This window comes from Arachis hypogaea, chromosome 18 (genome assembly GCF_003086295.3).
Source record: "Arachis hypogaea cultivar Tifrunner chromosome 18, arahy.Tifrunner.gnm2.J5K5, whole genome shotgun sequence".
Lineage (NCBI taxonomy): Eukaryota > Viridiplantae > Streptophyta > Magnoliopsida > Fabales > Fabaceae > Arachis > Arachis hypogaea.
In genome coordinates this window covers 87,444,422-87,463,017 of record NC_092053.1, presented here as the reverse complement: position 1 = coordinate 87,463,017, position 18,596 = coordinate 87,444,422, and the positions used below count along the sequence as shown (strand labels likewise).

The following is an 18,596-nucleotide window of genomic DNA, read 5'->3' as shown; positions in this document are numbered from 1 at the left end:
GAGTAAATGTGCGGCTAACGAAATAATTAGTAACAGGTGCATACCAAGGGACTACCTCAGATACTGCTTGCAAGTTATCAAAAGGAAAATTATCATCCATAGGAGTAGAATCATCCTTAATATGCTCAAGGCGACTCAAGTGGTCTGCCACTAAATTTTGATTACCACTCCTGTCCTTTATTTCTAAATCAAATTCTTACATCAGCAGTATCCAACGTATAAGTCTTGGTTTGGACTCCTTTTTAGCTAATAGATAATTTAAGGCTGCATGGTCCGAATACACTACTACTCTAGCACCAAGTAAATAAGCTCAGAATTTATCCAGAGCAAAAACAATAGCAAGAAGCTCTTTCTCAGTAGTAGTATAGTTGGACTGGGCATTGTCTAAAGTCTTAGACGCATAAGCAATAACGAAAGGATCCTTACCTTCACGCTGAGCCAGCGCTGCTCCTACTGCATGATTGGAAGCATCGCACATGATTTCAAATGGCTGGTTCCAGTCTGGTCCTCTCCCAATTGGAGCTTGAGTCAGAGCAGTCTTCAGCTTATCAAACGCTTGTTTGCAATCCGCACTGAACTCGAACTCAATATCCTTCTGCAGTAATCTGGATAAGGGAAGTGCGACCTTACTAAAATCCTTAATGAATCTCCTGTAAAAACTTGCATGGCCAAGGAACGAACGGACTTCCCTCACAGAAGAGGGGTAAGGTAAACTAGAAATAACATTCATGTTTGCTGGGTCTACAGAAATGCCATTATTAGATACCACATGTCCTAATACAATTCCTTGTTTTAACAAAAAGTGACATTTTTCGAAATTTAATACAAGGTTTGTATTAACACATTTATCTAATACTCTAGATAATTCATCTAAGAAAAGGCTAAAAGAATCACCATAAATGCTAAAATCGTCCATAAAAACTTCCATACAGTCCTCAATAAGATCAGAGAAAAGACTCATCATGCACCTTTGGAAAGTAGCTGGTGCATTGCACAAGCCAAAGGGCATTCTCTTGTAAGCATAAGTCCCAAAAGGACATGTAAAAGTAGTCTTTTCCTGATCCTCAGGAGCTATATGAATCTGGAAATAACCATCTAAAAAAGCAATAATGTGATTTACCTGACAGGCGATCCAGCATTTGATCAAGGAATGGAAGTGGAAGTGATCCTTACGGGTAGCTTGGTTGAGACGCCTGTAATCAATGCAGACTCTCCAAGCATTCTGAACTCTAGTTGCTATGAGCTCTCCATGCTCATTCTTTACTGTAGTGACTCCAGACTTCTTGGGCACCACTTGTACTGGGCTTACCCATTCACTGTCTGAAATGGGATATATGATACCTGCTTCCAATAGTCTGGTCACTTCCTTTTTGACAACTTCCAAGATGGTGGGATTCAATCTTCTTTGGGGTTGACGGACAGGTCTTGCTCCCTCTTCTAAAAATATTCTGTGCTCACATACTTGAGGGTTGATGCCTACTATGTCTGCCAAGCTCCACCCAATTGCCTTCTTATGCTTCCTCAGCACATCAAGTAACTGCTCTTCTTGTTGAGAAGTAAGTTCCCTTGCAATGATAACTGGAAACCTCTGCTCATCTTTTAGATAAGCATATTTGAGATGCGGAGGGAGGGGTTTCAATTCTAACTTCTGATCATGAGCAGGCTCTGGATTATCTCGGGCTTGTGAAAATGGCAAAGTGCCCTCATTGTCAGTTAAAAGGGGCCCCACACTTGGACCTTGTCCAGTGTGCCTCTCTTCAAACTCTTCCTTGTGAACTTCAGCTACACTTTCATCTATGACATCACACTGGAAGATAGAACGATCTTCTGGGGGGTTGTCAATGACTCCATTCAGATTGAAGATTACTATGCGGCCATCTATTTCAAAGGAGTATGTTCTTGAAAAAGCATCCAATTTGAATTTTGATGTCTTCAGGAATGGTCTTCCAAGTAGGAGTGATGATGGGTTATCTGAATCATTATGGGGCATTTCCAAGATATAAAAATCAGTGGGAAATGTAAGCCCTTTAATGTTCACCAAAACATCTTCAGCAACTCCAGCCACTGAATAATGCTTTTATCAGCTAACACAAAACGAGCTGCCGACCATTTTAAGGGAGGGAGCCTCAAAATATCATATATAGACAAAGGCATTATACTGACACGTGCTCCTAAATCACACATGCAATCATAAATTACTACACCACCAATAGTACAGCTAACTATACAAGGACCTGGATCACTACATTTTTCAGGTAATCCTCCCATTAAAGCAGATATAGAACTACCTAAAGGAATAGTTTCTAATTCATTAATTTTGTCTTTATGGATACATAAGTCTTTTAGAAACTTTGCATATTTAGGTACCTGCTGAATAACATCAAAAAGAGGAACAGTTACCTTAACCTTTTTGAATATTTCTACCATTTTGGGGTCGGGTTCTAGCTGCTTCCTGGGCTTCCTTGCAAGTTGTGGAAATGGAATAGGAGTAGTGTTTTCTATGGTGTTTGCGCCTTTTGGTGCTTCCTCCTGTGGTTGAGCTATTTCTTCTTCAGCTATGTCCTGTATGTTCTCTTCCTCTTCAACATCTTCTATTTGTACTACCTCTTCAGCTGAGGTGTGTTTTGGTGGGCTTGGTTCCTCCTGATTCCTCTCTTGCAGTGTGGTTCCAGACCTTAGGGTGATGGCATTAATGCCTCCCTTTGGATTGGGTAATGGTTGAGAGGGGATTTCAGTGGAGCTTGAAGGTTAGTTACTGGAATTTTATGTTGATCCAATCTGTGACATAAGAGCTTGCAAAGTAGAGGTGAGACCATTCAGACTGGCATTAATACTATTCATGATGTTATTTTCCATGGTCTGTTGTCTTCGCTCAAAAGATTGTAGTAGCTCTTCATTAGGAGATAAAGAAGAATGAGTAAATTGAGAGGTCTGCTGTTGATTGTTCTGTGGTCCTTGGTTTTGCCTCAGGTGAGGTGCTCTGTAAGGTTGATTCTGCTGCCTGTTGTTGTTATTATTCCACCTCTGATTTCCCTGATTATCTCAGCCTCCTCTGTTATTGTTGTCCCTCCAATTCTGGTTAGAATTGTCCTGCCATCCATGGTTATTATTTCCACTTTGATTGTACCCTTGGTTGGGGCAGTCATAGAAGTTATGAGTGGATGGCACCATGTTGTCTTCTTGTTGGAGCTGCAGGCATTCATCAGTGTAATGGCTATAATCAGCACAGATTCTGTAAATTCTTTGCGGGACTAGCTTGTTGAGCTTGTTGTTGATTCAATTGCATCTGCTTCAGCAAGTTGGTCATCTCACATATACTCTGAGCTAGAGCCGCAGTCTCTCTGTTAGAGGATACTTCTGCAACGGCTTTTGAACAGCCTTGCTTTTGCCTGTGGTTCCTAGTAGATTCAGCTAAATCACTGATCAATTGCCAAGCCTCATCAGTGGTCTTGTACTTCTTCATAGACCCATTGCTAGCACTTTCCAATGTGGTCTTATCTTGGGGCCTCATGCCCTGTGTGATATAGCTAAGCAACACTATCTTGTCAATCATATGGTGGGGGCATGCTTCCAGAAGATTGTTGAAGCGCTCCCAGTATTCAAAGAGAGTCTCATTGTCATCCTGAACAATTGTGGAAATATCCTTGCTCAGTTTATCAGTAACTTTAGATGGAAAGAATTTCTCCAAAAACTCCTTTCTGAGTGTATCCCTGTTGGATACATTTGCTAGCAGTTGAGTGTAGTACCACTCTCTTGCTTTTCCCTCGAGAGAAAACGGGAAAGCTTTCAGCAAAATTGAAGTTTCATCAGTACCATCACGCTTGACAGTAGAACAGGCTGCCTGGAAATATCTCAAGTGCTTGATAGGCTCTTGAGCAGGTAGGCCATGAAACTTGGGCATCAAATTTAGCAGTGCGGTCTTTATTTCAAAATCTGTAGCTACCGCTGGATGATGCGCTTGAAACGGTTGCATTGTAAAATCAGGGGCTCCTTCCTCCTGGATGGTAACTCTCCTAGCTGCCATGTCTTCTACACGTAAAACAACCGAATCAGTAGAATGGGGGCTGGTTTCTTCCTCAAGTTCACTTTCAGATCCGCCCTCAGAGCGGACTAACCGACGCTGTTCTCGCCTTATTCGTGAAATAGTCCTTTCAATTTCAGGATCGAATATTAGCAAGCTCAGATCAGGAAGTGAACGCATCATTTGACAAAAGAAACATGCAGCTCATAGTAGCAAAATAAAATAAAATGCAAATAAATAAATTCTAATTAATAACTTTAGCACTCTATTGCAACTCCCCGGCAACGGCGCCAAAAATTGATGAGACACAGAAGTTGGTGAATTAAAAATTATTAAAATAGTTACGTTGCAAGTATAGTTCTTAACTCACCGAAAATCTGCCTATCAATTTAGAAATATGTCACAGAGAGTTTAGATTAAAAATTACTGGGAGTTGGAGTCCCAGGTCGTCTCCCAACGAGTTGCAGAAAAGTGTGCTATTTTATTAATCAGATGTTCCAAAAGGTTGAGTTAAGTAGATGGAAAATTAAATTGAGAAAATATAAATAATATGAATAAAAGCCTTGACTGGGAGTTGATTAGTTGGAATCTCTATTATTGATGGAATGATTTAAAGATTAATTTATAATTAATAGTTGTTTTGTTTAGTTATCCTTTACTAGGTACGGAAAGTCAAACAAGTTGGAATGCTAGATCTATTCACGAGTCGCAACCCACTTAGTTCAAAGGGATTGGTGTTAGTGACTGGATAGCAATCCAACAGTTAACCCAATTACAAATTCTCTTTCAATCCTTCCAACTGAAGAGTTCCTTTCAATCAACTCCCCATCAAGTGAAGAAACTACTCGCTCATTGTAAATAATAAATCCATAACATATGAAAGAGAATTAAAAGAAGACATGATTATTGGAATGAAAAATAAATTAAAATGGAAGGAATAATCCTTGTATTAAATACACATGAAAGTATTCAAATGACAAAATTGAACAAAGCAAAGAACATAGAAGAACAAAACCAAGTTAAGAGAACGAACTAGAATGATGAAGTCTTGATGAGGAAATAACTCTTCTCAATGTTCCAATGCTAAGACCAATTAAAAATTAAAATTCTGAAACCTAGAGAGAAAAACCTAAAAGAGTAAAACTAGATCTAAAACTAAAAACTGTGTAGAATGAATGTTGTGTTTTGTTTCTACATATTCTCAGGCTCTAGTATGCTGTTCCGGGCCAAAAACTGGGTCGAAATAAGGTCCAAAATCGCCCCCAGCGAATTCTGTAGATTATGCAGATCGCACATGTCACGCGATCGCGTCATCCATGCGGACGCGTCATTCGCGCTGTTCCTTGCCACGCGTTCACGTCGTCCACGCTACCGCGTCGCTTGAGCTTTTCCAATCCACGCGGCCGCGTGAGCCATGCGGCCGCGTCACTGCGATTTGCTCTCCTTCGCGCGGTCGCGTGAGCCATGCGACCGCGTCACTTCTCGCTGGTTATCTCCTCAAATTCTTGTGTTCCTTCTATTTTTGCTAGCTTCCTTTCCAATCTCCAACTCATTCATGCCCTATAAAGTCTGAAACACTCAACACACAGATCACGGCATCGAATGGAATAAAGGAGAATTAAAAATACACAATTAAAGTCTCTAGGAAGCAGTTTTCAAACATGTAATAAATTCAGGAAGGAATTATAATTTCATGCTAATTTAATGAATAAGTGGGTAAGGATCATGATAAAATCACACAATTAAACACAATATAAACCTTAAAATAGTAGTTTATCACTCCCCATAAGTCCAACTTAAGGACAATAAACAAAAGTGCTAGGTGGGAGACACCCCACCATGGTAATATCTTTTCATTTTCTCTTTTGTAAATATTGGTAGAATTAATTTAAATTCATGTTTAAAGTAGTTTGTTGAGTTTATTTGGTAGTTTAGTATGTCAAATAAGGTTTTATAGTGTTTGGGTAGCTGTTTGGAGGTTTGAAATGCTTAGATTGGTTCAATAACATGGAAAAATTAAAAAAAAAAAACATAGCACCAACCCGCGCGTGCGCGCACCTAGTGCGTACGCGTGCCTCAAGCATTCTCGACCATCCACGCGGGCGCGCCATGTGCGCGGAGGCGTGGATTGAAAAATCTCACCCCTCCATACATTGACTCGAGAGTTGCGCCTACACTGCGCCAGCACCATGCCTGAAGCACAAACCAACCGTGCGTGCACGCACCTGGCGCATACGTGTCCTTGAAGCTAGTTGCACAATGCGCGTGCACGCATGCTGTGCGCGTGCGCGCCGATAGCGCCACCTGCCCTCCTGATACATGTTCCATAGAGTCATGCCCAGTTTGTGCCTATTCTATGCCTGCAACCCACGCGTGCGCGCATTTGGCGCGTACGCGTCCTTTGGCCAAACTGCGCATCGGCGCAAAAGCGTGCATGACGTGTCCGCGCCGGTGAAAAAATAAATAAATAAATAAATAAAATAAAAAAAATTTAAATTTTCTTTTCTTCCATTTTCTTTTATCGCATTTGCTTATTTTTATTTATTGCATTTTAATTTTGTTTTTATAGCTTGCTCTTATGCTCTTTTCTAAGTTTCTTATTTTAATATTCGTGTTGAATTCTTTTACTCAATTGTTGAGAATTTTTGGTTAATCTTGGTGCTTCGTGACTTGTTTGGCATTAATTGTAATATTTGCTCTACATACAAGATTAGTGCTTTAGTCCTTCCTGACTCATAACCCCTTATTTTTATTCCTCATCATTAGTGAGTTAGGATGGGACCAAATGCTCTCATGCTTATCACTAATCTTGTTTGTGTCAATTATTGATTAAACTTGATGCAACATGCTCTTCATGTCATGTACCCATGCTTTGACTTTACTCTTGCATCAAGTATTAGTTAATATGCCTTTGCTTGAATTGCTTTCTCACTCACATGTTGTAGCTACCATGTATTTGAGAACCATACTTTTAATTGGCATTAGCCCCCGCCTATGTTCTATTTGCTTTGATATCTTTGTTATAGGCTTAATTATCCTTCTTTCTCTTTCCTTTTAAGTTGGTCACCAAGAAGGAAAGGAATGGAAAAGCTTTTAAATGGGAAAACAAACAAGTTCACCCGTACAACCCTTTTGAAGAAGCTCAACAAGTTGTAACAACCCGTCCACCTTGCTCTTCTTTGCATGCACCGAGGACGATGCAAATTTTTAAGTGTGGGGAGGTCGTCTGACCGATCTCCATGGGTAACAATTTCTTTCTTTCAACACCAAATCTTAATTCCCTTTGTAGTTAGTTGTTTCATTGCATAATAGATTGCATGTTAGTTAGAATTTGTACATATTTTTACCACTTCCTTTTTATGTTAGGACTACTTGGTTAGGGTGACTATTTCTTTTCCAAGAAACTGTTTTTAGGGCACCCTACCAATTTGAAAAAAAATAAATTTTTTTTTGTGTTGAACTTGCTTGAAGAATGTATTTTGGAACATGATTTTTGAGCTAAGAACACAAGCATGTGAGTTTTGAGCCCAATTGTGTGGTTACATCATATAACCACTTATTTCCATTCTTGTGTGTATTGTTCTCTTTCTATGATTGTAATCTTTGATTTGTTTGATTCTTTATGTCCATTATTCCATGTATACATGCATTTATATTATTGAGGCCATCATTTCATCTAGCTCATTTACCCAAATAGCCTACCTTTCGTCAACCATTGTTAGCCAAATTTGAGCCTATTTAATCCCTTTTGTTCTTAATTTTAGCACATCACTACCCCTAAGCAAAAAATAATAAATGTCCTTAATTTGGATCTTTGATTAGTTTAGGCAAGTGAGCGTGTGTATCATTTTGGTATGGGAAAATTGGGACATTGGTTGCGGTAAAAGTGTAATTTTTATTTTTGTTAAAAATATTGAGAAATGGGTACATATTCATGCACTATATGTAAAACCATATGCATTGATACATTTGTAAATACTTTAAAAAAATGATAAAGAAAAAAAAAAAGAAAAAGAACATATATATATATATATATATAGAAAAAAAGAGAGAAAAAGCAATAAAAAGGGACAAAAATGCCCCAAAGTAAAGTTTAATAAAAAAATCAATGCATATGGAATGTGAATTAAAAATAATGCATGAGTATGTGAAAAAGTGGGAATCATGGGTAGCTAGGTATTGTATTAGAATTATATAGGTTGTTATATGTGTTTGGTGAGAGCTTAGGCTAATCAAAGATACAAATTTCAAGCTCACTTGACCATATGCATCCTTACCTTGACCCTAGCCCCATTACAACCTATGAATAAGTCCTCATGATGAATGTATGCATGCATTGAATAATTGTTGGTTATTAGATGAAAAACAAATCATGGAAAGCATGATTAGAATAGAATTGAGTGATCGACCCTATACACTTAAGCGACTAGAGTGGATACACTTCCGGTGAGGGTTCGATGCTCAATTCCTTGTTCCTGGCTTTCATGAGCTTTCTTCTTGCAAGTCTATTTGTGCTTTATTTTGATATTCAAATTGGTAGGATTCATGAATCATCATACTACTAAGCCCTACTTTTTCATATGTGTTCTTAGAGATTGATTTGCTTTTGACCAAGCAAGTAGAGTCATATTGGATTTAGTTGCATACATATAGATAGGTGCATATAGTTTATTTGTATTGAATAAATGTTCATACCCCTTTTCTTGTCCTTCTTTATTCTTAGCATGAGGACATGCTTGGTTTAAGTGTGGGGAGATTTGATAAACCCCGATTTTGTGGTTTATCTTGTGCTTAATTTGGGTGGTTTTATCAACTTTTCTCACATTTATTCAATGAAATAACATGGTTCTGCAATTCTCCCTTGATTTGTGCTTAAATGTGAAAATATGCTTTTTAGAACTTAAAATAGCTAAATTCAATTCACTTTAATTCCATTCGATGCCTTGATATATTTGTTGAGTGATTTCAGGTCCATAAGGCAAGTATTGGATTGAAGAAGTGAGGAGAGAAGTATGCAAAGTGGGAGAACTCATGAAGAAATGAAGGAACCGTAAAGTTGTCAAGCCTGACCTCTTCACACTCAATCGACCATAACTTGAGCTACAGATGTCCAAATGAGGCAATTTTAGTTGCATTGGAAAGCTAACATCCGGAGCTTCGAGATGATATAAAATATGCCATATGTTACTTTGCGCTCAGGGGCGCGCACGCGCCATGTACGCGTTCGCGCCGATGCTGTTTGTGGCCCACTAAAGTGAAATCGCCCCCAGCGATTTTGCAGCTCATTTTGGGCCCAATCCAACCCATTTCTGATGCTATTTCACGCAGAATTCAAGCTTGGACAAGGGGAGAGCAATTGTTTGTAGCATTAGCATCATGTAGGTTAGTTTCTAGAGAGAGAAGCTCCCTCTTCTCTCTAGAATTAGGTTAGGTTAATTCTCTTAGATCTAGGTTCAATTTCTTAATTTCATCTTGTTTCTTTTATGATCTCTTGTCCCTACTACTTAATTCTCTTAGTTTTCATGTTAATTTCTCTTTTATGTTCATGGATGCTCTTGTTAGATTTGGTTTACTTTTAATGCAATTTAATGTTTGATATTCTTTTAATTGTTGATTTGAGTAGTGATTTACTTTCCTTGCAATTGATAGTTGGTAGATTTTACTATTTCTTGTCATTTATTATGCTTTCCTTTTATGCCTTCCAAGTGTTTGACAAATGCTTGGAAGGATGTTAGAGTAGATTTTGAGCATTATTGGCTTGGAAAGAGTAATTAGGCAATCTTGAGTCATGAAAACCCAACTTATGTTGGTGATCTAGAGTTGTTAGTTAATATGATTTCCATTGACTCTAATCTTTTGCTAATTCTATTAGTAAGTTGATTAGGACTTTTGGATTGAGATTAACTAGTCTTGTTTGACTTTTTATCATGGAAGATAACCTATATCTTCTTCCAATGTTTGAAATAACGAAATAAGATAAATTCTTGTTTATTATTGTGATATGATTGATTAATCTTGTTTGACTTTCTCCCTACGTGTTGGAGTTGACTAAATAAGATGAACTAATCATTGCATGACTAGGATAGAAAGTCTATGATCTCAATTCTTGCCATGAATGTTTCTCTTTATTACTTGCTTTCTTTAGTTATTTGCTTGATTTACTTTCCTTGTCATTTAATTTCTTGCCCTCTTATCAATCAAAACCCCCCTTGTTCCTTCATAGCCAATAATCATACACTTCATTGCAATTCCTTTTGAAACAATCCGGAGTCTAAATACTTCGGTTAATTCTTATTTGGGGTTTATTACTTGTGACAACCAAAAATTTAATTTGATGTGAGAGTTGTTTGTTGGTTTGGAGCTATGCTTACAACGAAGTTCTAATTTCTACAAGAGAAATTCTAGACCGACAACAATTTTTGCCATCATGTGTCTCGATGGATTAATGCAATTACTTCTATTTTCTATTCAATCACGCTTGTTTCTGTTCTAAGATACTCGCTCGTACTTAACCATGATGAATGTGATGATCCGTGACACTCATCACCATTCTCAACCTATGAACGTGTGCCTGACAACCACTTTCGTTCTACCTTAGATTGAGTGTGTATCTCTTTGATTCCTGGTTCACGTGTTTGATTGCATCTCCTGACAAGAGAGCATTCGAATCCGTGAGATCAGAGTCTTCGTGGTATAGGCTAGAATTATTGGCAGCCATTCCTGAGATCCGGAAAGTCTATACCTTGTCTGTGGTATTCCGAGTAGGATCTAAGATGGAATGACTGTGACGAGCTTCAAACTCACGAGTGCTGGGCGTAGTGACAGACACAAAAGGATCAATGGATCCTATTCCAACTTGAGTGAGAACTGACAGATGATTAGCCATGCGGTGACAGCGCATTTGGACCATTTTCACTGAGAGGACGGATGGTAGCCATTGACAACGGTGATCCACCAACATACAGCTTGCCATGGAAGGAGACCTGCGTGCGTGAAGAAGAAGACAGTAGGAAAGCAGAGATTCAGAAGACAGAGCATCTCCAAAACCTCAATCTATTCTCCATTACTGCATAACAAGTATTATTTATTTTATGTTAATTACTTTTCATAAACCCAACCATTTTTATTATTAATTTCCTGATTAAGAATTACAGAATAACCATAGCTTGCTTTAAGCCAACAATCTCCGTGGGATCGACCCTTACTCACGTAAGGTATTACTTGGACGACCCAGTGCACTTGCTGGTTAGTAGTACGAGTTGTGAAAAGTGTGATTTACAATTCGTGCATCAAGTTTTTGGTGCCGTTGCCGGGGATTGTTCGAGTTTGCATCTTCTATTATTGTTTTTGGTTGAAACTTTTTTTTTCAGAATCCTTATTTTCTTTTTCATTTTTATCGAAAATTTTTATAAACTAATAATTGAGTTTTTCTGTTTGAGTTTCGTTTCATATTTTAAGATTGGTGTCAATTGCATGATTTTATTTTTTTCTCATTTTTCGAATTATTAGTGCTCAAAATATAAAAATTTTTATGTTTGGTGTCCTTTGTGTTTCTGTTTTCTTAAAAATTTTTCAAAAGTTGTTCTTAGCATTCATCGTGATATTCAAAGTTTTCCTGTTTGTTTCCTTTGTTTTGATCTAAAAATTTAAGTTTGGTGTCATTTTTACTATTTTTCTCTTTCTTCATTAAATTCAAAAATATCTTTTCTCTTTATTTTAATTAATTTTCGAATTTTCCTTTAAAAATTCAGATTTTTATTTTAAAACTTTTTATTTTATCTTATCTTAGTTTTGAAATTTCAAAATTCAAAATCTTTTTCAAAAGTCATATCCAAAGTTTTTCAAATCTTCTTAATTAAGTAATTATTTTAGTTTTCAAATTTATTTTTCTCTTAGTTTTTGAAATTTATATCTTAATTCCTAATTATTTTTTTCTTATTATTTTTATTTATTTTTAATTATTCAGTTTGTTTCCACTTAAATAAAATAAAAATAAAAATATATTTTATTTGCAATTCATATCAATTCCCTTTTATCCATCATGGACCTAAATGGAAATGAACAGTCCAGAAGGACTCTAAGGTCATATGCTAACCCCATTACTGCTGCATATGGGAGTAGCATCTGTATACCTCCCATGAAAACAAGCAGTTTTGAGCTAAATCCTCAGCTCATTGTCATGGTGCAGCAAAATTGTCAGTATTCCGGTCTTCCACAGGAAGAACCTACTGAGTTTCTGGCACAGTTTTTGTAAATTGCTGACACAGTACGTGACAAAAAAGTAGATCAGGATGTCTACAGATTATTACTGTTTCCATTTGCTGTAAAAGATCAAGCTAAGAGGTGGTTAAATAACCAACCTACAGCAAGCATAAGAACATGGAAACAGTTATCAAACAAATTCCTGAATCAATATTTCCCTCCAAAAAGGATGACACAGCTAAGGCTGGACATCCAAGGCTTTAAACAAGAGGATGATGAATCCCTTTATAACGCCTGGGAGAGGTACAGAGGGATGCTAAGGAAATGCCCCTCTGAAATGTTTTCTGAATGGGTGAAGTTAGACATCTTCTACTACCGTCTTACAGAAAAAGCTCAGGTATCTCTAGACCACTTGATGACTTGCATAATCTACCCTTCTTTCTTGCATAAAGAAGACCATAAAAGAGCATAAATATCATTTGATCAGTACAATTCATGCATTATTTGATGAATATTATGGTACACTACTTTGAGAAGAGTTGTGCTGAATTTCATGTGAAAAAGGCATCAAAAAATGGGTAGAAGACAAACAAGAAGCTGGGCGTGTAAAACTGAAGTGCCACTTGGAGCAAACGCCACAAAAATTCACTGGCGTGGCACGCCAGGAGCTAGGCGTGGCACGCCAGTACTAAATTCTAGAGGGGAAATCCAAGCATGCATGTGGGCGGGGCATGCCAGGGACTGGGCGTGGCACGCTAGTACAAAGTTCCAGAGAGCAACAATGGAGGACACAAAAGGGGCGTGGCACACCAGGTTGGGCGTGGCACGCCTAATCCAGCAACTACTATGGGCGTGCCACTTGAGCAAAGGGGCATGGCACGCCAACTCACCATTCCAAGAAGAACCTCCACTATGGCGTGCCAGTTGGTATCGAAGGCGTGGCATGCCAGCTCCAAGAAGTCACTTGGGCGTGCCACTTAAGAACCTCGGCGTGGCACGCCAAGCTTGAAGAGTTCACAAATCCATGGGCGTGCCACTTGAACAGCATGGCGTGGCACGCAGGTACAATAATCCAGAGAAGGGGCTGAAGGCAATTGAAGACTGGGCGTGCCACTTAAAGTCGAAGGCGTGGCACGCCAACCTCTCAACCTCACTTAGGCGTGCCACTTGGTATCGAAGGCGTGGCAAGCCAACCCAAGCATGTCACTATGGCATGCCACTTGAAGGCTGAGGCGTGGCACGCCAACTACTGGAACTAAGGCAAGATCATGGGCGCGGCATTCCAGCCTTTAAGCGTGGCACGCTGGTGTAAGTTTCCAGAGAGGATGAATGAGGGCAATTACATGGGGCGTGCCACTTGGTGTCGAAGGCGTGGCACGCCAATCACTATTCTTCACTTAGGCGTGCCACTTGAAACCCAGGTGTGGCACGCCAGTGCCATTCAGAGAGCAGAGAAGCATTGGGGCATGCCACTTGAGTTTGTGGCATCGTACACCAAACAGAGGAACCACTCACTCACAAAGGGGCGTTGCACGCCAGACCCTGGGCGTGCCACGCTAGTGCAACTTTCCAGAGAAGCTTAGCCAAGCATAGAGCAAGCGCGTGGCACGCTAGACCCTGGGCATGCCACACTAGTTCAACTTTCCAGAGGAAGAGAGAAAGGAAAAAAAGGCTAGGGCGTGCCACTTGAGCTCGAAGGTGTGGCACGCCAAGGTTGTTAGAGAGACGAGCGTGCCACTTGAAGGGCTGGGCGTGGCACGCCAAGCTAAAATTGAAGAGCACGTGACACGCCACTAGAGCGCCAATCACAAGCCAGCTAGGGATGTCACACTTATTCAGCTTCTTTTCCCTCCAAAATGTAATTTTCCTTTTTCACTTTTGTAATTCTTTTATTTTACTAGGAGTAGTATAAATACCCCCAAGGAGTACTGAAAGGGTGTTAAGCAGTTAGTTTTAGATCCACTTTTACACTTCTCTTTTGAATACTTCTGAGCTATGAGTAGCTAACTTCCCTCTCATTGAGAGAGGGAGCTCTATTGTACTTGATGCATTGATAATAGTGAAATTCTTCTTCTCTTCATCTTCTCTTTGATTTGTTAGAAGGAATTTCGTTCTTAATGCTTAGTGTTCAATTATCTTGGAAAAGAGATTGAATGCAATTGGGTTTCATGGGAACCTTGGGGAAGGAAACATGAAACCATGCTTGAAATCCCTTCTCACACTTGAGTAGAATCTGGGTTTTGGTATTTGGATATGTGACATATAATACTCCCTCTACTTGGACCTATAATGGTGTATCGTATAATCAGGGACCAAGCATATCTCTCTTCATGATCAATTAGACCAAGGAATTGGCTATTAATCAAGATCTAAGAGATTTAGTCACCAAGGGATTGGGGCTCAATCAATCATGATTGCCAAGAGGTCAATGAGTTGCATGATTGAAGAGGATATAAGCTAGATTTGATCCAAAGAGACAACCTCTCCCAATCTTAATGAATTCCCCCATTCTCATCTATCCATTTCTTTATAGCTTAATTTTACATTCAGCAATTCTCCATTCCCATTTACATTCAAGTCATTTATGATTCTGCACTTTACATTCTGCCATTTTTATTTCTGCACTTTATTGCTTTTCTTTATATTCCAGTTATTTACATTTATGTCATTTACAATTCTGCACTTCACAATCTTATTGACCCGCTTGACTAATTCATCAATTAATTAAAACAGCTTGAATTTGCCAATCTCTGTGGATACGATCCCACTCCACTATGGGTTATTACTTGACGATAATTTTGGTGCGCTTGCCAAAGGAACTAATTCACCAATTTTTGAATGGGGTGTGAATTGGACTCATCAATTTTTATGGCGCTATTGCCGGGAATTGGCTTAAATTTGATAGTGATTAAATTGATTGGAGAGCTAGATTAAGTAATTTAAATTCCTTGTTATTTTATTTTCATTTATTTAGAGCCTTTTTATTTTTATTTTGAGTTCTATTTCTTTCTTCTTTGATTATTTTTATTCGTTATCCATATTCCTACTCTTCTAACTGTTCGATTAATTGAATCAACAAAGCTAACCACTAATCTCAACAAGGTTTTCCTTACTACACTTGTTCTTTGCCGGTTATTTGCCAATTGTATGACAAGTAGAAGAGGAGAGACTTTATCTCCCTTCGATAGTGAAATTGAGAGGACCCTCCTTAGGCGAATGAGGGAAGCGAGAGGCAAAGGCATAATTAGAGAGGAACTAGTGGAGGAAAATCTAAAAACCACCATGGAAGAAGAAGCACATAAGCATGTTGAAGAGGAGGCTGGCAATCATGCTGGGCAAGAAAGGAGAGTCTTAGGCTCTTACATCAACCCAAACCCAGGGAATTGTGGCAGTAGCATCCTAAAGCCAATAATTCATGCCAATAATTTTGAACTGAAGCCTCAGCTCATCACACTTATTCAAAATAATTTTTCATATGCAGGAAGTGCCCAAGAAGACCCTAATTAACATCTCAACACATTCTTGAGGATATCTGATACTGTAAAGTCCAATGGGGTACACCCTGACATCTACAAACTACTTTTGTTCCCTTTCTCACTCAGAGATAAGGCAGCAAAGTGGTTGGAATCATTCCCCAAGGATAGCCTAACTACATGGGAGGAGGTCGTGAACAGATTCCTTGCAAGCTTTTACCCTCCACAAAGAATCAACAGGCTGAGAGCTGAGGTACAAACCTTCAGACAACAGGACGGAGAAACACTCTATGAGGCATGGGAGAGATTCAAAGATCTGACAAGAAAATGTCCACCAGAAATGTTCAATGAGTGGATACAACTACATATCTTTTATGAGGGGCTGTCCTATGAAGCAAAGAAGGTCGTGGATCATTCTTTAGGAGGCTCACTCAACAAGAAGAAAACCATCAAAGAAGCCATAGATGTCATTGAGACTGTAGCTGAAAATGAGTATTTCTATGCTTCAGAAAGGACTCAGAAGAAAGGAGTGTTAGAACTCAACTCTGTCGATGCTTTGTTAGCTCAGAACAAGGCAATTGCAGCACAAATAGCAGCCTTAACCAAGAGGATGGAGGCCAATCAAGCCTCAGTCATTCAAGACCAAACTCCTCAACAAGAAGGGAATGCAACAGGATCTGAAGGTGACTGGGAACAAGCTAATTATGTAAACAATTCATCCAGACATATGACCCACACTCTAAGACATACAACCCAGGTTGGAAGAACTACCCAAATTTTGGGTGGGGAAATCAACAAAACCACAACCAGGACCACAACAAATCTTATTCATCAAATCAGCATTCCAACCACAACCCCAACCATCAAACAGGGAACCATAGACCCTACCATAACTCACAAAACACATCATACCATAGTAACAAACCCATACACAACAACCTCAATCATGATGCACCATCCTCAACTATGCAACCATGTGAAATCAAGAGCAACTTTGAGAGGATGGAGGCTGCAATAGCACAGCTGTCATCACAGATTACAGGAGCAGTCTCCACCCTCATGGACAGACAAGCGCAAACTGAAAGAAGGATAGATGCTAATCAAGAGGAATAATGGTCAAATCTAAAAAATCAAGGCCCAGCGATCTCAAAGTTGGAAGCACAAGTGGGGATTTTATCAAAGAAAATCCTACTCCCCACACACACATTTCCCAGTGATACCATGGCTAACCCAAGAGGGGAATGCAAGGCCATTACACTAAGAAGTGGGAAGGTTGTGGAGGAAGGAACCCCAAGCAAAGACGACCATAAAGAAGTTGTAAAAAAGTATGGGAATAAGGATGAAGAAGAGATCCCTGCTCCACCCCCAACCAAAACTAGTCTTGAAGCCTTATGTGCCAAAAGCACCATACCCACAAAGACTGGGAAAGGGTGGGAAGGATGGCCAATTCTCTAAGTTCCTAGAAATCTTCAAGAAGCTCCAAATCAACATACTATTTGCAGAGGCATTAGAACAAATGCCACTCTATGCCAAATTTTTGAAGGAGCTTATAACCAAAAAGAGGAACTGGGAAGCAAAAGAGACCATAGTATTGACTGAGGAGTGCAGCGCCATCATACAGAAGAAGCTACCTCAAAAGTTGAAAGACCCAGGGAGTTTCCAAATCCCCTGCATCATAGGGGATATCACTATTGAGAAAGCCTTGTGTGACATGGGAGCTAGCATAAATCTCATGTCCCTCACCATGATGAAAAGGATGAAGATTGAGGAAGCCAAGCCAACAAGAATGGCACTCCAATTGGCTGACAGAACATTTAAGTTTCCACATGGTGTGGTGGAAGACTTGCTAGCAAGTGGGGGAATTCATTTTCCCTGATGATTTCGTTGTGCTAGACATGGAAGAAGAGGCCAACACGTCAATTATCCTAGGAAGACCATTCCTAGCTACTACTGGGGCCATCATTGATGGGCAAAAAGTGGAACTAGTGTTGAGGTTGCATAAAGAGAAAATGGTCTTCAACATTTTTAAAGCAATGAGTTACCCCAAAGAATCCATAGGAGAATGCATGCTGGTAGACACCATGGAACAGATAGTTCAAGAAGTCTTGGAAGAAGAACAATATGGAGGAACCATTGAGCTGGAACAAGCACCAGATAGAGAACCACCACAAGCAACCATGAGAAACTCAATCATGCCAACCACTACAGACAACAAAGATATAGAGTCACCAAAACTAGAGCTGAAAATCTTATCACCTAGCTTGAAATATGCATATTTGGGTGCCAACAACACTCACCCAATGATCATAAATTCAAGTCTGAGTAAGGAACAAGAAGAGGAACTTATCCAAATGCTGAGACAACACAAGGATGCCATAGGCTGGACACTTACAGATTTAAAAGAGATCAGTCCTTCAATGTGTATGCATAAGATCCTGCTTGAAGAAGATGCCAAACCTTCAAGGCAACAACAAAGGAGGCTGAACCCAACTATGAATGAAGTGGTTCAGAAAGACGTGTTGAAATTGTGGCAAGCAGGGGTGATCTACCCCATCTTAGACAGCCCTTGGGTAAGCCCGATGCAAGTAGTCCCTAAGAAGGGAGGGATCACTGTTGTGGCAAATGAGAAGAATGAATTGATACCCACAAGGACAGTGACCGGATGGCGTATGTGCATTGACTACCGGAAACTTAACGAAGCCACCTGAAAGGATCACTTTCCCCTACCTTTCATGGACCAGATGCTTGAAAGATTGGCAGGACATGAGTATTATTGCTTCTTGGATGGGTATTCGGGCTACAATCAAATTATTGTAGACCCCAAGGATTAGGAAAAAACTTTATTTACTTGTCCATATGGTGTCTTTGCTTATAGGAGAATGCCCTTTGGATTGTGCAAT

At 39.4% G+C, this 18,596-nt stretch overlaps 1 non-coding gene across 1 annotated transcript; it reads left to right on the top strand.

Moving 5' to 3' along the window:
- The first annotated feature begins 3,547 nt into the window (after positions 1-3,547).
- LOC112774307 (small nucleolar RNA R71) lies at positions 3,548-3,655 on the top strand. The gene has a single exon (XR_003188802.1). It is a non-coding gene; the product is annotated as a small nucleolar RNA R71 (small nucleolar RNA).
- Positions 3,656-18,596: the final 14,941 nt, after the last annotated feature.